At 45.6% G+C, this 17,303-nt stretch overlaps 1 protein-coding gene across 1 annotated transcript in view; it reads right to left on the bottom strand.

Moving 5' to 3' along the window:
• Window positions 1–17,303, bottom strand: part of SEMA5A (semaphorin 5A) — a 549,553-nt gene that overhangs the window by 527,408 nt on the left and 4,842 nt on the right. The gene's annotated exons all lie outside the window — the stretch shown is intronic.

The following is a 17,303-nucleotide window of genomic DNA, read 5'->3' as shown; positions in this document are numbered from 1 at the left end:
ACACATTCATCCAGCAATGAACATTTAGCTTGTTTCCATCTCTTGGCGACTGTAAACAGTGCTGCTATAAATGTGGGGGTGCGGGTATCTTTTCAAATTAGGGCTTTCCTTTCCCACAGATAACTACCCAGAAATGGGATACCTAGATCAAATGATAGTTCTATTTTTAAATTTTTGAGTACTCTCCATACTGTTTCTCATAATGGCTACATATATCCCCTACACAAGAGTTCCCTTTTCTCTACATCCTCACCAACACTTGTTATTTCTTGTCATTTTGATACTAGCTATTTTAATGGATATGAGGTATTATCTCATTTTTATTTATATTTGTATTTCCCTGATGCTTAGTGATCTTAAGCACCTTTCACGTGGGCCATCTGTATGTCTTCCTTAGAAAGACCTCTATTCAGATCCATTTTTTAAGTTGGATTACTTGGCTTTTTGCTATTGAGTTGCATGTGTTCTTTATATATTTTGGATACTATCCCCTCATCAGATATATGATTTGTAAATATATTTCTTCCCATGCCACAGGTGTCTGTTTCACTGCACTGATGGTTTCCTTTGCTGTGCAGAAGCCTTCGATGGAATTCCATGGGTTTATTTTTGCTGTTGTTGCCATTAGGTAATTTGTAAGATATGGCAATTATATTTGCAGGTCTTGGGGCTTCCAGAAAATCCCGGGAGAGGCAGAAGGGCAGCTTATTTGGAGCTCTGAGGCTTGTTGTAGAGCTCTATGCAGATGGTTCTGGCTCTCACCGTCAGTCTGCCTTCCAGTTCTGAAAGCACAACCAGCTGTCAGCTGCATCACAGTCTGAGGATCCATCCAGGGACAGTAGCCAGGCCTTGGGTGCGAAACTGCCTGAGTCGGGGTGCCAGCCTTCCCTCACCTCTCCTCCACCCATATCACTGTGGTAAACATCCCCACGTGTCCTCTCTGGTGGCCAGGCTTGTCAACACCTCGCTGAGAGGTCAAGAAGCCACTTGGCTGGCCCCAGGAGGCAGCTGAGAGGGCCCACTTCCTTGGCCTGCTCCCCAACCAGCAACACAGTTTCCTCCCAAGGGCTTCAGGACTGAGGCCTCCATTTCATGGTGAAGCTACTGAACCAAAGCTACCAGTAATAAACTTCAATTAGAACAAAATAAAACATGCAAGTTCTTTATGCCAAAAACGTTTCAGACTTTGATGTATAGGCCTCTGCCAATGTGATTAAAGTATCTACTGACCTGGAGTCAGAACTGTTTTTTCACATTAAACTGATAACTCATATTCAAACCCCAACCTCCTCTTGGTATTCGTATCCGTATAAAATTCCATGGATACCTTTGCAAGTAACTCTGAATATGACTTTCAGTTATTCATTCATTCTCTTGAAAGTTCTTCACCAAGCAGGGCAGGGGGACTGTGAAATCAAATTTCTCTGGGGGGGGGGAGGTCTTCCTTTGCAGTCCAGGGGTGAAGACGCCACACTTCCAATGCAAGGGGTACAAGTTCAATCTCTGGTTGGGGAGCTAAGATTCCACATGCTACTCGGTGAGGTCGAAAAAAAATTTTTTTTTAATTGTTTAAAAGTTCTTCCGGGGCAACCTGATGTGTGGCTAACTTCTCTTTCTGCCACTTCACTACCCAGACTCTCAGTTTTTTATACTTTCCCTGGGATCTGTGGAAGGGTGGCCTTCAGAGTAGTTATCTGAAACTAAACCACCATAAAACCCAAAAGGGGTTATGTTCAAACAGACTCCACATAGTTTCCAAAAGGCTCAGTGGCCAGTGTGACCTCTGAGGAGAAGACAAAGTCAAAAGATTAGTGGGGCAGACAGAGAGACGTGCTGGGGGCTTTTGCTCAGAAGCCCCACTTGCTGTTCTGGAGCCCCGTATTCTTTAGCTCTCTTCAGTTCAGTTCAGTCGCTCACTCATTTCTGATTCTTTGCGACCTCATGGACCACAGCACACCAGGCCTCCCTGTCCATCACCAACTCCCAGAGCTTACCCAAACTCATGTCCATTGAGTCGGTGATGCCATCCAACCATCTCATCCTCTGTCATCCCCTTCTCCTCCTATGCTCAATCTTTCCCAGCATCAGGGTCTTTTCAAATGGGTCAGCTCATCGCATCAGGTGGCCAAAGTATTGGAGTTTCAGCTTCAGAATCAGTCCTTCCAATGAATATTCAGGACTGATTTCTTTGAGCACTGACTGGTTTGACCCCCTTGCTTTCCAAGGGATTCTGAAGAGCCTTCTTCAACACCACAGTTCAAAAGCATCAATTCATCAGCACTCAGCTTTCTTCATAGTCCAACTCTCACATCCATACATGACTACCGGAAAAGCCATAGATTTGACTAGAGGGACCTTTGTTGGCAAAGTAATGTCTCTGCTTTTTGTTTTTTAATATAAATTCATTTATTTTAATTGGAGGCTAATTAGTTTACAATATTGTATTGGTTTTGCCATACATCAACATGAATCTGCCACGGGTGTACACGTGTTCCCCATCCTAAACCCTCCTCCCACCTCCCTCCCCATACCATCCCTCTGGGTCATCCCAGTGTCTGCTTTTTAAAATAATGTCTAGGTTTGTTGTAGCTTTTCTTCCAAGGAGCAAGTGTCTGTTAATTTCATGGCTGCAGTCACCGTCTGCAGTGATTTTGGAGCCCAAGAAAATTAAGTCTGTCACTGTTGCCATTGTTTCCCCATCTATTTGCCATGAAGTGATGGAACCAGATGCCATGATCTTAGTTTCTTGCATGTTGAGTTTTAAGCCATCTTTTTCACTCTCCTCTTTCACTTTCACCAAGAGGCTCTTTAGTTCCTCTTCACTTTCTGCCATAAGGGTGGAGTCAGCTACGTGTCTGAGATTACTGATATTTCTCCCAGCAATTTTGATTCCAGCTTGTGCTTCTCTTAAATGAGACTGTTTCTGGAGATTATATCAAAAGCAAGTTGGTGGTTCTTTGCTGTGTTGGGCTACACCATGAAAGACAGACTATGTGATTTTTTCTTGGCTGCACTGGGCCTTTATTGCTGCCCTCTGGCTTTGGCGAGTTGTGGCGTGCAACTTCTCATTGTGGTGGCTTCTGTTGCAGAGCACAGGCTCTAGGGCACAGGTTCAGTAGTTGCCCTGTGGCATGTGAGATCTTCCCAGGCCAGGGATTGAACCTGTGTCCCCTGAACTGGCAGTCGAATTCTTAACCACTAGACCACCAGGGAAGTCCCCACCACATGTGTAAATAAAAAGTCATGTTCACACAGTATCATAGGTGACCCAAGGAGAGCTCAGATACTCCCATTTAGACCAGCTGCTGCTGCTGCTAAGTCGCTTCAGTCATGTCTGACTCTGTGAGACTCCAGAGACGGCTGCCCACCAGGCTCCGCCATCCCTGGGATTCTCCAGGCAAGAACACTGGAGTGGGTTGCCATTTCCTTCTCCAATGCATGAAAGTGAAAAGTGAAAGGGAAGTCGCTCAGTCGTGTCCAACCCTCAGCGACCCCATGGACTGCAGCTTTCCAGGCTCCTCCATCCATGGGATTTTCCAGGCAAGAGTAGTGGAGTAGGGTGCCATTGCTTTCTCTGATTAAGACCAACAGCCACATTTTTTTAACGTTTGGAGACTTTCACAGTTGCATATAATTTGATGGATAATTACACCATCAACACCTTTATCCAAACGAACCATCCAAAAGGAAACAACACACATCACTGATAAACTCTTGAAGTCTCAAACGACATCCCGGGGTGGGGGGTGGGGGAGGAGAAAAGGACTCCTTTATAACAGTCTCTTTTTTTTATTTCTGACATATTGGCCCACATTTATCCCCACACAAGGTGCTATTCTTTCAGGGTTCTGTAAAAGACAAAAGGAAGAAAAGAGAAGTGAGTGAGTTCATTCTCCTGGGTCACAAACACCTCTGCAATGAGAACTGGTGGATGGAGCAGGCTAGCACAAAACCTGAATGATTTAAATAGGCACTGGCATTCTGACCTCTGAGGACCACCAGTGATGGCTCGACTCAGAGAAAGGGAACTCCTGGGATACAGGGAAGAAGGCTCGTGGAAGAGAGAAATGATGCTCTCCAGCGACCACAGTCTAGCTAGGGATCTTGACCAACAGGCTGGGATCCCTCTTTGAAGGGGTTTGCATAAACCCGGATGCTATGCTAAGGGGCTAGGAAATCAGAGAGAGAGACAGGCAGAGGGTGCGAGCATCCCTGGGAAGGCTGGGCAGGAGTGGGTCTTAGGCAGCTCAGTTATCTAACTGCTCCATTGCCAACCGCACTCTCCACATCCCAAGGCTCTTCTATTTCAGGAAAGGTCAGGTTCATTTCTTATCTGGACTGCAGAGCACACTACACACTGGAAATGACAGCCCTGGAATGAAGGTGGATTATGTGATTTCTGTCTCTAAGAAAACCACCGAGAAATCTGTCCCACGTTTGAAGCCAGTGACATAAACCCCTTTATCCAAATCATACACAGAGCTAATCATCTGACCTCCAGCCCTGATGAGGAAGATCTCTGAGCCATCCCACAGAGATGCCTGCAGACCTCTCTAAGGTCCTAAAGGTAAGACCGTGGACAGTTCCATCTTCCCCTTAGTCATCCCAAAGGCATTTCTGGGTGTCAGGCCCTCTCTGCTCCCAGAGAGCATCAGAAGGCACATGTTTGGGCTACATCTGCGCTGATGGGTGCATCTCCACACCCCAGGTGGAGGGTCCTCCCCAGGGCCCTGGAATGAGTACCATCAGGTGTTTGCGTTAGGAGAGCATCTTCCAAACCCCTCAGGTCCCTCTAGCCCAAGGAAGGAAGCTCTGCCAGGGCGTGGAGACCAGAGCACGCTGTTCCAAATGCTCCCACGCCCAAGTCTTCCATCCACAATCAGCCCATCCCGGCTAGAGGTTCTAGGCAATCCTCAAGGTTTAATAGCATTTGAAGCATCCTGCAAGTTTTCTTAAAGAACACCGGAGAAAAATGGCAGCCTTGCAAGGGCGAGGAATATCCAACTGGAAAACCAGGACCAAGAGAACAGAAACCCTCTCTGTCCTACACTCACTGTATTCCCAGAGCAGGGCCTGGTGTCGGACAGAGAGGAAGTTTCTGGAAAACATTTCCTGGATGACCAAATGTCACCCTTCACCCAGTGCTCCTCTGGAGTTGGACCACAGTGAAAACCAATGGCCCGAGTTACAAGAGAAGCCCCAAGGTACCTGCCTCTTTAAGAACATAACAGATCATGATTTGTCCATGAGGGCTCAGAACGGGCCCTGCTTGCAGACAGAGAGACGCAGTGGACAGTTTCAACTGTGTCCTCTAAATTCTGGAATCCTATGGAACGGTTATATCAATTAGCAGGCAATCGATAGTCAACACATAAGACAGTGTGCTCCAACCAAGTGCATTTCCCTTCCTTTGAATCAAATCCACCTCCCATTTGCCATGTCACTTTAAATTAAGACAACAGAAAGGATTTGTCAGAATAAAGCTATTAAAAATTAGACCATCCTCTGTCAACTATGGATTACTTTACAAGCAAACAGAAAAACCTTTGGGGAAAAAAAGTAATCAATGAACACAGCAAAGGATAATTGTATGCTGAGTGTGTATTTAACAAGGAAGCATTTTTCTAGGCATGGGGAAACGTAAGTATAATTCTTTCAAAGTGAACTGGTCATCTGTCTCCAGAATGATTGGGGGCACCATGCGTAAGAAGAGACCTTTTCCAGAAGGTAACTGTATCCCCCCTTTTTTCTACAGATGAAAGACCAAGCTTTTTCTGCCTTGAGGGTCCCCATCAACCTTCTCTTTTGACCTTCTTTTTATGTAAACAAAGCAGAAGAGGAAAAAAAATCTCAGCTGTTCTTTTTCATGCCCCTACCAACAGAATAAAATTAAAATGTCCCTGTTAGGTATTTCACTGTCTTCATCACCAAGATGGTCATCTTCCAAAAGCCTGAATGTGCTCCCAATTTTATTCAGTACCTACCTTGCCTAGCCTGTAATTCCAAGACTTCTGATCTTTTAGCTCACAAGGAGAGGTAATCTTTTTGTTTTCTGCAAAGAATGATGTATTGTTTGACCAAAGCAATCAATCCTAGTGGTAGATTTAGGCTGACAATTCAAAGATGTTGAGCATACTGATCGGCTGAGTCCCAGACATTGTGGTGGCCAAGATCCCATGCCTAATTTTGGATCATTGGACATCAGCCACCACAGGATACGTTGGAACTTGCTAAAAATAGCCCAGCTACCCCTCGGCACATTTCAACCTACTGTGGTGGCCACAGAAGTGCGCTTCTCTTTTTAAAACCAGCTTCTTCCTCTGGAATGCAGTAAAGGAGTATTTCATGAGAGGGAATTTTTCAGGAGGTCCAGAGGATGTTTTAAATAGATTTTTCACCTTAGAACTAACAGTTAAATAATCTGAAACAGATTATTAATATAAAACTGAATGCCTTTTCTCTCAAGATAAGCAAACCATATTGCATATTGTAGATCAATAGAAAACAATTGATACTATTTTCAGAACACTCCCTGGGCCTCCACTCCAGGTAAACGTGGAACATTTAATTAAACAAACCCCATTAATCATATGAAAGTTGAAGTGGGAAAAGGAAACAGCTAACAACCTCCCGATTGCTCAGAAAAGTCAAGCATTTCAAACATGTATATTTTATGTTTCATGTGTACCTCTAGTTATGTCTTTATATGAATTCCTTTTGCTTTCAACCAATTCTTTAAAGTTTATGCCTAACTCTTTGACAGAAATATGGCTACAGATTGTTTTCTTCCTACATAGAGGAAAGATACAGGAATGAACCTGACTGATGCTGATGGTGTGCTTCACGGGGGGCTTTTTAAAATCTCGTGCTCAGTGACATCCAACTCTTTGCGACCCTGTGGACTGTAGCCACCAGGCTCCTCCGTCCATGGGATTCTCCAGGCAAGAATACTCGGGTAGATTCCATTCCCTTCTCCAGGGGATCTTCCCAACCCATGGAGTGAAACCAGGTCTCCCACATTGCAGGCAGATTCTTTCCCATCCTAGTCCCCAGGGAAGCCCTGGGGCAGGGAACCCTGCTCAGTATTCTGTAATGACCTAAATGAGAAAAGAAGAATTTGAAAAAGAAGAGATACATGTATATGTTTAACTGTACTTTGCTGTACACCTGAAACTAAAACATTGTTAATTAACTATACTCCAATAGAAAAAAGAAAAGAAAATAGAAAGGGTAACACTCCCCTGAAGAGTAACTGAGATAAACAAGAGAGTTCCCATACTCTTTCAACCAAGCATTCTTCCCTGGCCTGCTTTTGACTAGTTTTCAAGGCTTAATTAGACTGGTTGTTCGCTCAAAAGTGCAATTAAAGAACCACAAAGGGCACTTGGCCCTGAGGGCCACACACGTCAATGCCCAGCCTCAGCCATGCACTAATTGTGCCCTTTGTCTGGGCCTCTTAATGATGATTTTTGCCAAGCCTCCAACAATGTTTTTGCCAAGCCTACAATCACGATTTTTATTCTTCCCACTTAGCCCTGTCTCCAACAACTTCCAGGCGGAAAATCTGGGTCCCAAAGCCAGTTCTTCTGGGAACATACACTTTTCATTTAAAAACAAAAAATTAAAAGCCCACTGAAAGGCATTTAGCGGCAGATTCAAAAGTTGGATTAAAGTTCACACACTATCACCAATAGTTAAAGAGACTCTAAGGGACAGACCACTGGGGGCGAGCTCATAGCCTTGTTTCATGGGCACAACCTCAATGGACCCACTCCAAGGGGCAGACTGCGCAACCTTTTCCATTCTATGCCCCTTCATCATGGGGACCCCAAACCAACGCACCAGCGGAGCTGAGCGTTTTGGTAGAGGACAAAGATCTGGGTGAAACTCTGGAAAAGCATGGCATGAGATGTGCACTTGGCTGAGCCTCCCCTCCAATCCACTCACTAGCTGAGAGGTCACGATACTCTCTTCCCTCTTAATGTAAAACAGCAAAGTCATTGACCGTAAGAATAAAAACCGCAATTTTTTCTGAAAGATCACCAAAGAACTCAGGATCCCAGAGATCAAATGAAACATATTTATCTGGCCTGTTCTTCCCACAGTCACTCCAAAGCTCATACTACTCCCATCTACAAACCCAAGCAAAGAAATCTAACGTAGTTCTTTTCTATAGGAGAATAATTCCTTTACCATGTTGTGTTAGTTTCTGCCATACAACAAACGAAGTGAATCAGCTGTAGGTAAACATATATCCCCTCCCTCCTCATCCTCCCTCCCACCCCTTGATCTTACCCTTTTAGGTCATTGCCAAACACCAAGCTGAGTTCCCTGTGCTATGCAGAAGCTTCCGACTAGCTATCTACTTCACACATGGTAGTACATATATTGTCTTCCCCGGTGGCTCAGACGGTAAAGCGTCTGCCTGCAATGTGGGAGACCCAGGTTCAATTCCTAGGTTGGGAAGATCCCCTGGAGAAGGAAACAGCAACCCACTCCAGTACTCCTGCCTGGAAAATCCCATGGGAGGAGGAACCTGGTAGCCTGCAGCCCAGGGGGTCCCCAAGAGTCAGACGTGACTGAGTGACTTCACTTTCACTTTTCAGGGCCCAAATGAGGTATCACCTTGCACTGGTCAGCATGACCATCATCAAAACGTCTCCAAACAATAAATGCTGGAGCAGATGTAGAGAAAAGGGAACCCTCCTACACTGTTGATGGGAATGTAGGTTGGTATAGCCACTATGGACAGCAGTATGGAGGTTCCTTACAAAACTGAAAATAGAGCTGCCATATGATTCAGCAATCCCATGACTGGGCATGCACCCTGAGAAAAATCATAATTCAAAAAGACACATGTACCCCATTGTTCATGGCAGCACTATTCACAACAGCCTGGACAAGGAAGCAACCTAAATGTCCATCACCAGATGGGTAAAGAAGATGTGCGACATATATACAATGGAACACTCACCACTAAAAAAAAAAAAAAACCACACAAATGAAACCAGGGCATTGGTAAAGATATGGGTGGACCCAGAAACTGTCATACAGAGTAAAGTAAGTCAGAAAGAGAAAAAAGAATATTATAAATCAACTGTACAAATAAATTATATCTGGAGTGCTTGATCTTCTGTTATTATTTTCATTATGTGAGAAAAAGAAGCCTTTTTTAAATACTCCGTGGACACTGGGAAGTACTCTTCTTTCTAATCAAAGACGTAAGGTATGTTACTCCTCCCCAGGTTAGCAAGTCAGTCTCCCCTGTAGCCACGGTCCAAGTTGAAAGCATTGACTTTCTTGAGCCTCCTTCAAAAAACAACTAATTCACTGACAGTCACTCTTTTTAAAAGTGTCTTCAAGGTATTTGAATTGACAGGGCGTCTGATCACTGTGAAACCTGACTCTACAGTCCTAACTGGGTTTTCGAGTTTTAGCAGCTGAAGTCCAGGCACTGTTATTTACTCCATGGAGTTTGAAAGAAATGGACCTTACTGAACAACGCCTGGATCAGGGATGAGTGAGGTGGAGGCATCCAGAAAGTCCTTCAGCCGGTACCATCTCTGGGGTGTGTCTACTAAGATGCCTACCATTGCCCTTCCCCAAGGGCTTTCCTCTGCACCAACACAAACCTCAGGGAGATGGAACCCCAGCAGGTGGGCCCAGAGAAATTGTTCAAAGTTAAATAACATTTGCTGGCATCAGCTTTTGAGTGAATGAACCTTTGCAATTCTTACTTGCCAGCTTGCAGTTTCCTGAATGATTTCTTTTCACAAGCTGGCGATAGGACCTAGGAATTCCATCACAGCTGACAGAGGAAAGTAAATTTGGCTCCAGGCCTGACTTGGGAGTCGGCTTGGAAAGCCTTGACAGCCAATAAGCCACTGCCTGGACGTGCAGGGCTCCTGGGCCCTCCCGTCACCACCCCGCCAGGCCCACCCCCAACCACCGCACAAATTCCATTCACAGAAGGCATTTGCACTGGTTTCAGATGTGCATTGTAAAGGAAGTAGGGGTAGACAGGCAGAGTGGGAAAGACTGTCACTTCAAACACCTATGTTCAGGTATCCCCACTTTTCCTGGCACCAACTTTGTGACCAGGGGCCAAGGAAGTGAGAGTTCCATGTGGAAAGGAGGGAGGACCTTGAGAGGCATAGCTCCAAGGCTTCCAACTGCCACCATCAAGATGAAAGGCTGAGGGGTGGAGAAGCCCCCACTGCCTTCTCACAAGAGCTTCTCTTGCCTAATAAGCCCACGCCTGCTTCTCCCAGCTCGAGAGCACCATCAGACGTGAAACTAAAGAAGGGAGGGAACTAAATCACCACCATATTCCCGTCATACTTATAATTGACCTAGAGAAGGACTGACCTCATGAGCCAACATGAACCAGCCCAGGAACAAGGCCGAGCAAAAGAGTGTGTCCATTGATGGTGGTGGCGGTGATGGTTTAGTCACTAAGTCATGTCCGACTCTTGCGACCCCATGTACTTCAGCCCGCCAGGCTCCTCTGTCCATGGGATTCTCCAGGCGAGAGTACTGGAGTGGGCTGCCATTTACTTCTTCAGGGGATCTTGCGGACCCATGAATCGAACCTGGGTCTCCTGTGTTGCAGGCAGATTCCTTACGGACTGAGCTACGAGGGATGCCCATCGATGACACCTCTGATATATCATCCAGCTGGGGCTCGGAACCCCCGGAGCTCAGAGCCAATTACTGAAGTTGCCACTGTCTGGACAAAGCCTGGCAGCTCCCTTCCCACGGGGGAAGGCCAGAAAGTGAGCTGGGCCTTCCTTGAAACTTAGGGCCGATCAGAAGTTTCAAGCTCAGCTCAGAACTTCGTGGTGAAGGAGAAATGCATTACTAAAAAGGCAGCTGGGTTAGCAGAGAAATTGACCAGAGAAAGATCATGATAAGGAGGGACCGCAGAAGAATCCCTCTGATTGGCTGGGGCGGGGGCGGTGGGGTGGGGTGAGGCAATAAAAAGATCATCAGCGGATACTGGAGGAGCAACAGTTCTTTCTTTCATCAGAAAGAACAAGAAACCATGGTAAAGCAAGCTCCTTTCCACATTGGACATCTGGTCACCTTACCTCAGGCAAAGTTTCAACATCTGCAGGCTGGACCCCAGCTCCGTCAAACATGATCTTTCTTCTCTACTTATAGCCCAGAAATATTAAACTTAATAAATAAAGTGCCCGACTTTAACTTCTAGCTCAAACATTAAAGAAGTTTTCTTTCCCTGATGTATTGTCAAAAACCCTTCAAGTTTAAACTTCAGAACAAGGACAGCAGGAGGAGGTGTCAGCAGACACAAGGGATTGCAATAGTAACAGTCCAGGCTGTAAAGTGAACATTCCAGGCTCTTCTCTGTGATCCAACCACCCAACAAACGTAGGATCCGGTACACGCTACTGTCCGAAATGAGTATTTGATCTTAGCATCTGGACACTTTTCAGGAAAAGAAATGGTTAGGAAAAAATTTTAAAAATCATCAAAACTAATGGTCTAATACATTTTTCCCACTTAGGGCAATGTCTTCACAGAATTCTGTATGTTAACACTACATCTTGCTTTAATTACGATCAACTCCAATTCTCAGATCCAATACAAATCAACAATGATTCTAAAAGGAGGTCTTAAATCAAGAGAAAAATGGCATCATTTTCTTATTCCTTGTGTTTCCAAACTAATTCTCTGTCCTAGCAAGATGGAAATTTCTCTCATCATGTAACCAGTCAATCTCTTTAATTGAATGCTTAACTGCTGCTGCTGCTGCTAAGTTGCTTCAGTCGTGTCCGACTCTGTGCAACCCCATAGACGGCCTCCTACCAGGCTCCTCTGTCCCTGGGATTCTCCAAGCAATAACACTGGAGTGGGTTGCCATTCCCTTCTCCAATGCATGAAAGTGAAAAGCGAAAGTGCTCAGTTGTGTCCAACTGTTAGCAACCTCATGGACTGCAGCCTACCAGGCTCCTCCATCCATGGGATTTTCCAGGCAAAAGTACTGGAGTGGGGTGTCATTGCCTTCTCCGAATGCTTAACTAGTTACCCTTAAAATATGGAGAACATTAGCTTATTGCAAATGAAAGAAAATAACTACCAAAAGTACCCACCTAAACAGTACTTTATTGACCAATTAAAGCCACCAAAAGTGACATCAAAATATAAATGTCACCCACTCCTTTGCCACCTAATAGGCAGTAGGAAATATTAATGCAATCTCATAAAGAACTCCTCACTACTCCCCAAGGGTGAGTAATAATTTAGGGTTGGTAACAGAAAAACATGGTCATTTTATAAATTTTACTCTTAATTTGTGTGTAAGTTAGGCTGCCAGTTTGGGAGGAGGCAAACTCAGAATGAGCGAGTCAGAAATTACACTGGTAAGAGGTCAATAAAACTATTGCCCTAGAATTTAAAACTCTTGTCCATCTCAATTTCTGCATATGACCACTACAAGGGCTGAAGAAATTAGACGTTCTTTACAAACACCTGCCCGAACCATCCCAGGACTGGAGAGCAATACTTCACCACTAATGCAAAGAGGCGTATTAGCTCTGAAAGCCGGCCATCTCCTGCCCAGTGTATCTGGAGCCGGGACCATCTTTGCCAAAGTAAACACTCCCACGGAAAGTCACCATGTGGAAACCAACTGGTGTGGGGAGGGTAAGGTGCCCAAGAGAAAGCCAAGCAAGCCCCGAGGCAGGAGGCAGAGAGGATTCTCAGGCACTAAACAGATGGAAGTTGCCATAAACAAGAGGAAAGAGCTAAAGACACTCCCATCCAGGGACAATAGTCGAAGAGCAAGGAAATTACAGGCAATTCATGTGTACCTCTGCCCATAACCGAATCTCAGCTTGTGCTTTAACTGCAGAATGTGTCAAAGCAGAAGGGAAAGAGCCAGAAATGATTCTAATGACTCTTCTTCTGATGGGGAAAAAGGGCCCTCTCCGGTTTAACTGTTTCGGCTCTGGGCACTGAAAAACCTGCATCCTGCCACCAGCTCTGGCTGTTAGAAACAACCTCACCAGCGGAAGCAGATGCCCTGCTGGGTGAGCAAGGATACAGGAGTAGGTACCATGCACTTTGCCCCTCCCGGGAAAGCAGTGCTCTTTGGTGAGCAGAGCCACGCTCTGGAGTTCCAGACCCTGCAGCTCTAAAGAGACCAGGAGATGGTGTGTTTTCCAAGATTCTCCACACCCCCCAACTGCCACCCAGAGCGATGCCCATGTACCAATAAAACTAGCAGAAGAGGATTTCCCTGGTGGCGCTGTGGGAAGGAATCTACCTGCCAACGCAGGGGACATGGGTTGGATGTCCAATCCGGGAGGATTCCACATGTTCTGAAGCAGCTAAGCCCATGAGCCCAGCTACTGAGCCCATGCTCCAGGGTCCACGAGTCACGGCTACTGAAGCCCTTTTCATATGTCCATGGGGCTCTCAAGGCAAGAATGCTGAAGCGGCTTGCCACGCCAGTGGATCACATTTTGTCAGAACTCTCCACCATGACCCATCCGTCTTGGATGGCCCTAGCCAGCATGTCTCATGGTTTCATTGAGTTAGACAATCCTGTGGTCCATCTGATCAGTTTGATTAGTTTCTTGTGATTGTGGCCAATACTTTGGCAACCTGATGTGAAGAAAAGATTCACTGGAAAAGACCCTGATCCTGGGAAAGATTGAAGGCAGGAGGAGAAGGGGACGACAGAGGATGAGATGGCTGGATGGCATCGCTGACTCAATGGGCATGAATTTGAGTAAACCCCGGGAGTTGGTGATGGACAGGGCGGCCTGGCATGCTGCAGTCTATGGGGTTGCAAAGAGTTGGACAGGACTGAGTGACTGAACTGAACTGAAGCCCATGTGCCTGGAGCCTGTGCACCCCAAGAGAAGCCACCTCAATAAGAAGTCTGTGTACTACAATGAAAACCCAGTACAGCCAATAATAATAATAATAACACCAAAAATTTTTTTAAAACTGGCAAAAGTATCCTCAACAGACAACTGGAAACTGGTGTGCAGCAAACACTGAGTAGCCCAGGGGTCAGATGAGTTTAATTGATTTGACTTGGTTCCGGATCTCATCTGGAAACAACCTGGGTTTACTTGTTTTCAGGACAGAGATCACAGCTCTGATACACTTCCCAGGAAGTGCCTGGGGATCAAAGAGATGCTGCTCACTCAGCATCTGGTGGCGTCAACGCTGGGCTTTGTGAAAATCCTGGAAACACAGACACAATTCCCAGGAAACACACCAGGATTTGTTTAGGCCATGGGTGGTTCAAAGAACTCTTTAGAGAGTATGCCCCAGAACTCTTTTTTCTTTTAAGTGGATAAAATGTTTTGGTACGTTGTAACCACTCAGAACATTATAAATTATTGTCACTATCTTACGTACCTCTTGCATTTTGAGGTTTTGGATTTCTTCAGGGCTAAGTGTTCTTGACTGGAGAATCCCAGGGGTGGGGGAGCCTGGTGGGCTGCCGTCTATGGGGTCACACAGAGTCGGACAAGACTGAAGTGACTTAGCAGCATCCAGTTGGAACTATACAACTTCACTAAGGCATAGATTACATACCATTTGTGTACAATTCGATGATTTTTAGTAAATGCACATGTTGTGTGCCTGTCCCCATTATCCAGTTTTAGAATATTTCCATCTCCCTGAAAAACCCCAGCTGCCCATTAGCAGTTTCTTCCAATCCCCGGCCCCAATCCCAGATAACTTCAAATCTGCTTTCTGTTTTCACAGGTTTATCTGCTCTAGACATTTCACTTTAAAGGAATCACAACACGAAGTCTTTTGGGACTGACTTCTTTCACAAAGCATAATGTTTTAAAGTTCACACTCAGTGCGGCCCATATCAAAAGTTCATTCATTTGATTGCCAAATAGTAGCCCATTGTATGGCTGGACCACACTCTGTTTATCCACTCATCTGTTTCAGCTTATTAAATCTATAAATCCAACTAAATGACAGGGCTCATGGGCCTCATCTCAGCAATACAAGAAGAAAGGCTTCCACAGTTCTAAACTTTTTCTGGAATTTCGAAAAGTCTCTGTAATGTGTGAAAATGTCATGAGGATACAATACAGTGCCTGGAATTTTTGTGCCTGTGGGTGGCAGTGGGAAGGACTGCTATTCTCAGTAAATAAACAGCCCTGAATTACACTTTTTTATGTTTTAATATACATAAACTATTAGAATACACACAAAGTGTTTTATGCTAATCTCCCAGTCCAGCAAGGTCACGGATTCATTGAACAAGCATTTACAACTGGGCAAACAGCCCTGTATAGGAAATACGAAGCTCACGGTCCTTGGCTCACAGACATCTGTATTTCAAGACGATGTCAATAAATCAGTTTGGGAGTATCCAAAACACTTTTCTCCCCCTAAATAGTTTTTAGCTTCCACGGTTGGCCCCCAAAGTTTTAACCCATAGCTTTTATCCAGGACACTATCGCAGACTGTACTATTTACATACCACATAAAGGCATTTTCCTATTCACTCACTCACCACATACCTGAACCCAGGGCAGCCTGTGTGCCAGGTGCTCTTCTAAACACAGATTCACTAGGGGCAGTATTGTCTTGCTCTGAAGCTCCAAAGTTGGTTAAAGACTTTAAGCCAATACAGTATGTTGGGTTGGAGCAAAACGCTACAAAGAGAAAGAGGAGGCTGAAGAGAGGAAAGAGGGAGGGGATGGTGTCCTAACTAGTATGATGTGACGATGCCTTTCTGAAGATGGGACACTTGAGTGAAAGCCCTCCAAGAGGCCAGATCTGGAAGCCATGAGCTGCCCAGGCAAGTGGTGGGTGGGGCGGTGGGGGAAGCTTTCCAAGCAGAAGGAATAGAATACACAGAGGCCAAAGGGGCTGGGGTCAGGAGGAGGAGACAGTGGTGGGACTGAGTCATGTCGGCAGGACCAGGATCACACAAGGTGCTTGGATGAGCTCAGGCGCTCATGCCCCCAACCAGGAACAGGTTCCAGCCCACTGCAGGGCCCAGGCCCCCTGGCTCTTCCTGCACGTTAGCAGCAGCCACCTGCCAGCATGGTACCCACACCTGGTGGGCAGCCAGTCTGGCTGGCTTGCTTCTCTCATTGCATCGAGACTGTCCCCTCGACCTGTCCTCCAGGCCCAAACTTGGGGTCTGCCCTCACCACCCCTCGCCAGATGGCCTGGAAGCCAGCTACCATCACCATTACTCCAGCCCAGCGGGCGGGTTGTCCCCTGGGGACCTCTCTGCTGCCATCCTAAGTGCCCTGCCCAGTTAAGCAAGCAGTCTATCAGAGCCCAGACTCCTGGTAACTATTCCTCCCAGCTTTCCCAGAACTAAGGCTCCGAAAGTCAAGTTCACAGCTAGCACATACTGAGGAACTGACTTGATGGGTGTCTCAGAAGTAACTTCTCCTCCCGTTCCGACTTGCACGTCAACTGGCATGAACAATGGCTTCATGGAAACGTCCGTTGAACAAAAGGAGATTAGCATCCCAAGGGATTATTTTTGCTTTATGCCGCACCAGTTACAAACAATGTTCTCAGCTTTACAATCGGTAAAGTTTCACGGGAGATCTAAATCTGGGCCCTATAACTGCAAAAGGAAATCACAGCAGCCAGTTCTGATGCTACAGCTCATTTGGCTGCAGCCTGTCCAGCCATAAATGTCCCTGGCCTCCATCCAGAGCGCTAGCTTGGCACCGGGTCCCGGCGAAATCCTGGCAGCGGGCAGCTTCATCCTTGGTGGCTGACTGAGTTCAGCTCCCTGAGACAGGTCACATCTCCAGTTTTCTTTACAGAAAGGGAAGCTCTTTGTAAGGAATTGTACTGGGGGTCAGTTGGTGAGGAACACATCTGTTCTAGGAAGTTAACAGCCAGACACTAATCATCCTATGTTTCTGCAGACAATTCACAGGACACAGCTTAGCAGAATTTTTCTTATTGCTTTATTTTCTTTTCTTTGACTCTGCTTTTTCTTTGCATAAGTATATCATGTATCACTGCCAAATGTTGGGTGAATTTGAACTGATTGAAAGAGGCTCTTTTTCCTGTGAATAATTTGGCCATGCTCAATCCTGACTGTCACTTGCCTAGAACTTATTTAATTTCACATTTCAGCAAATACAGTATTATTTTCTCCAGGAGAATTGCCTTCTGATAGCATCCATCTCCTGGTTATTTATCATACATATCTGTAATTGAATTACCTATTGCAGTAATGTGATCTACTCGCAAATGGACATAAAAACGCAACATAAAATAAAATTGTTCCAATATGCACCTCCTCATCATTCTATATG

This window comes from Ovis canadensis, chromosome 16 (assembly GCF_042477335.2).
Source record: "Ovis canadensis isolate MfBH-ARS-UI-01 breed Bighorn chromosome 16, ARS-UI_OviCan_v2, whole genome shotgun sequence".
Classification (NCBI taxonomy): domain Eukaryota; kingdom Metazoa; phylum Chordata; class Mammalia; order Artiodactyla; family Bovidae; genus Ovis; species Ovis canadensis.
This window is presented reverse-complemented; position numbering and strand designations above follow the sequence as displayed.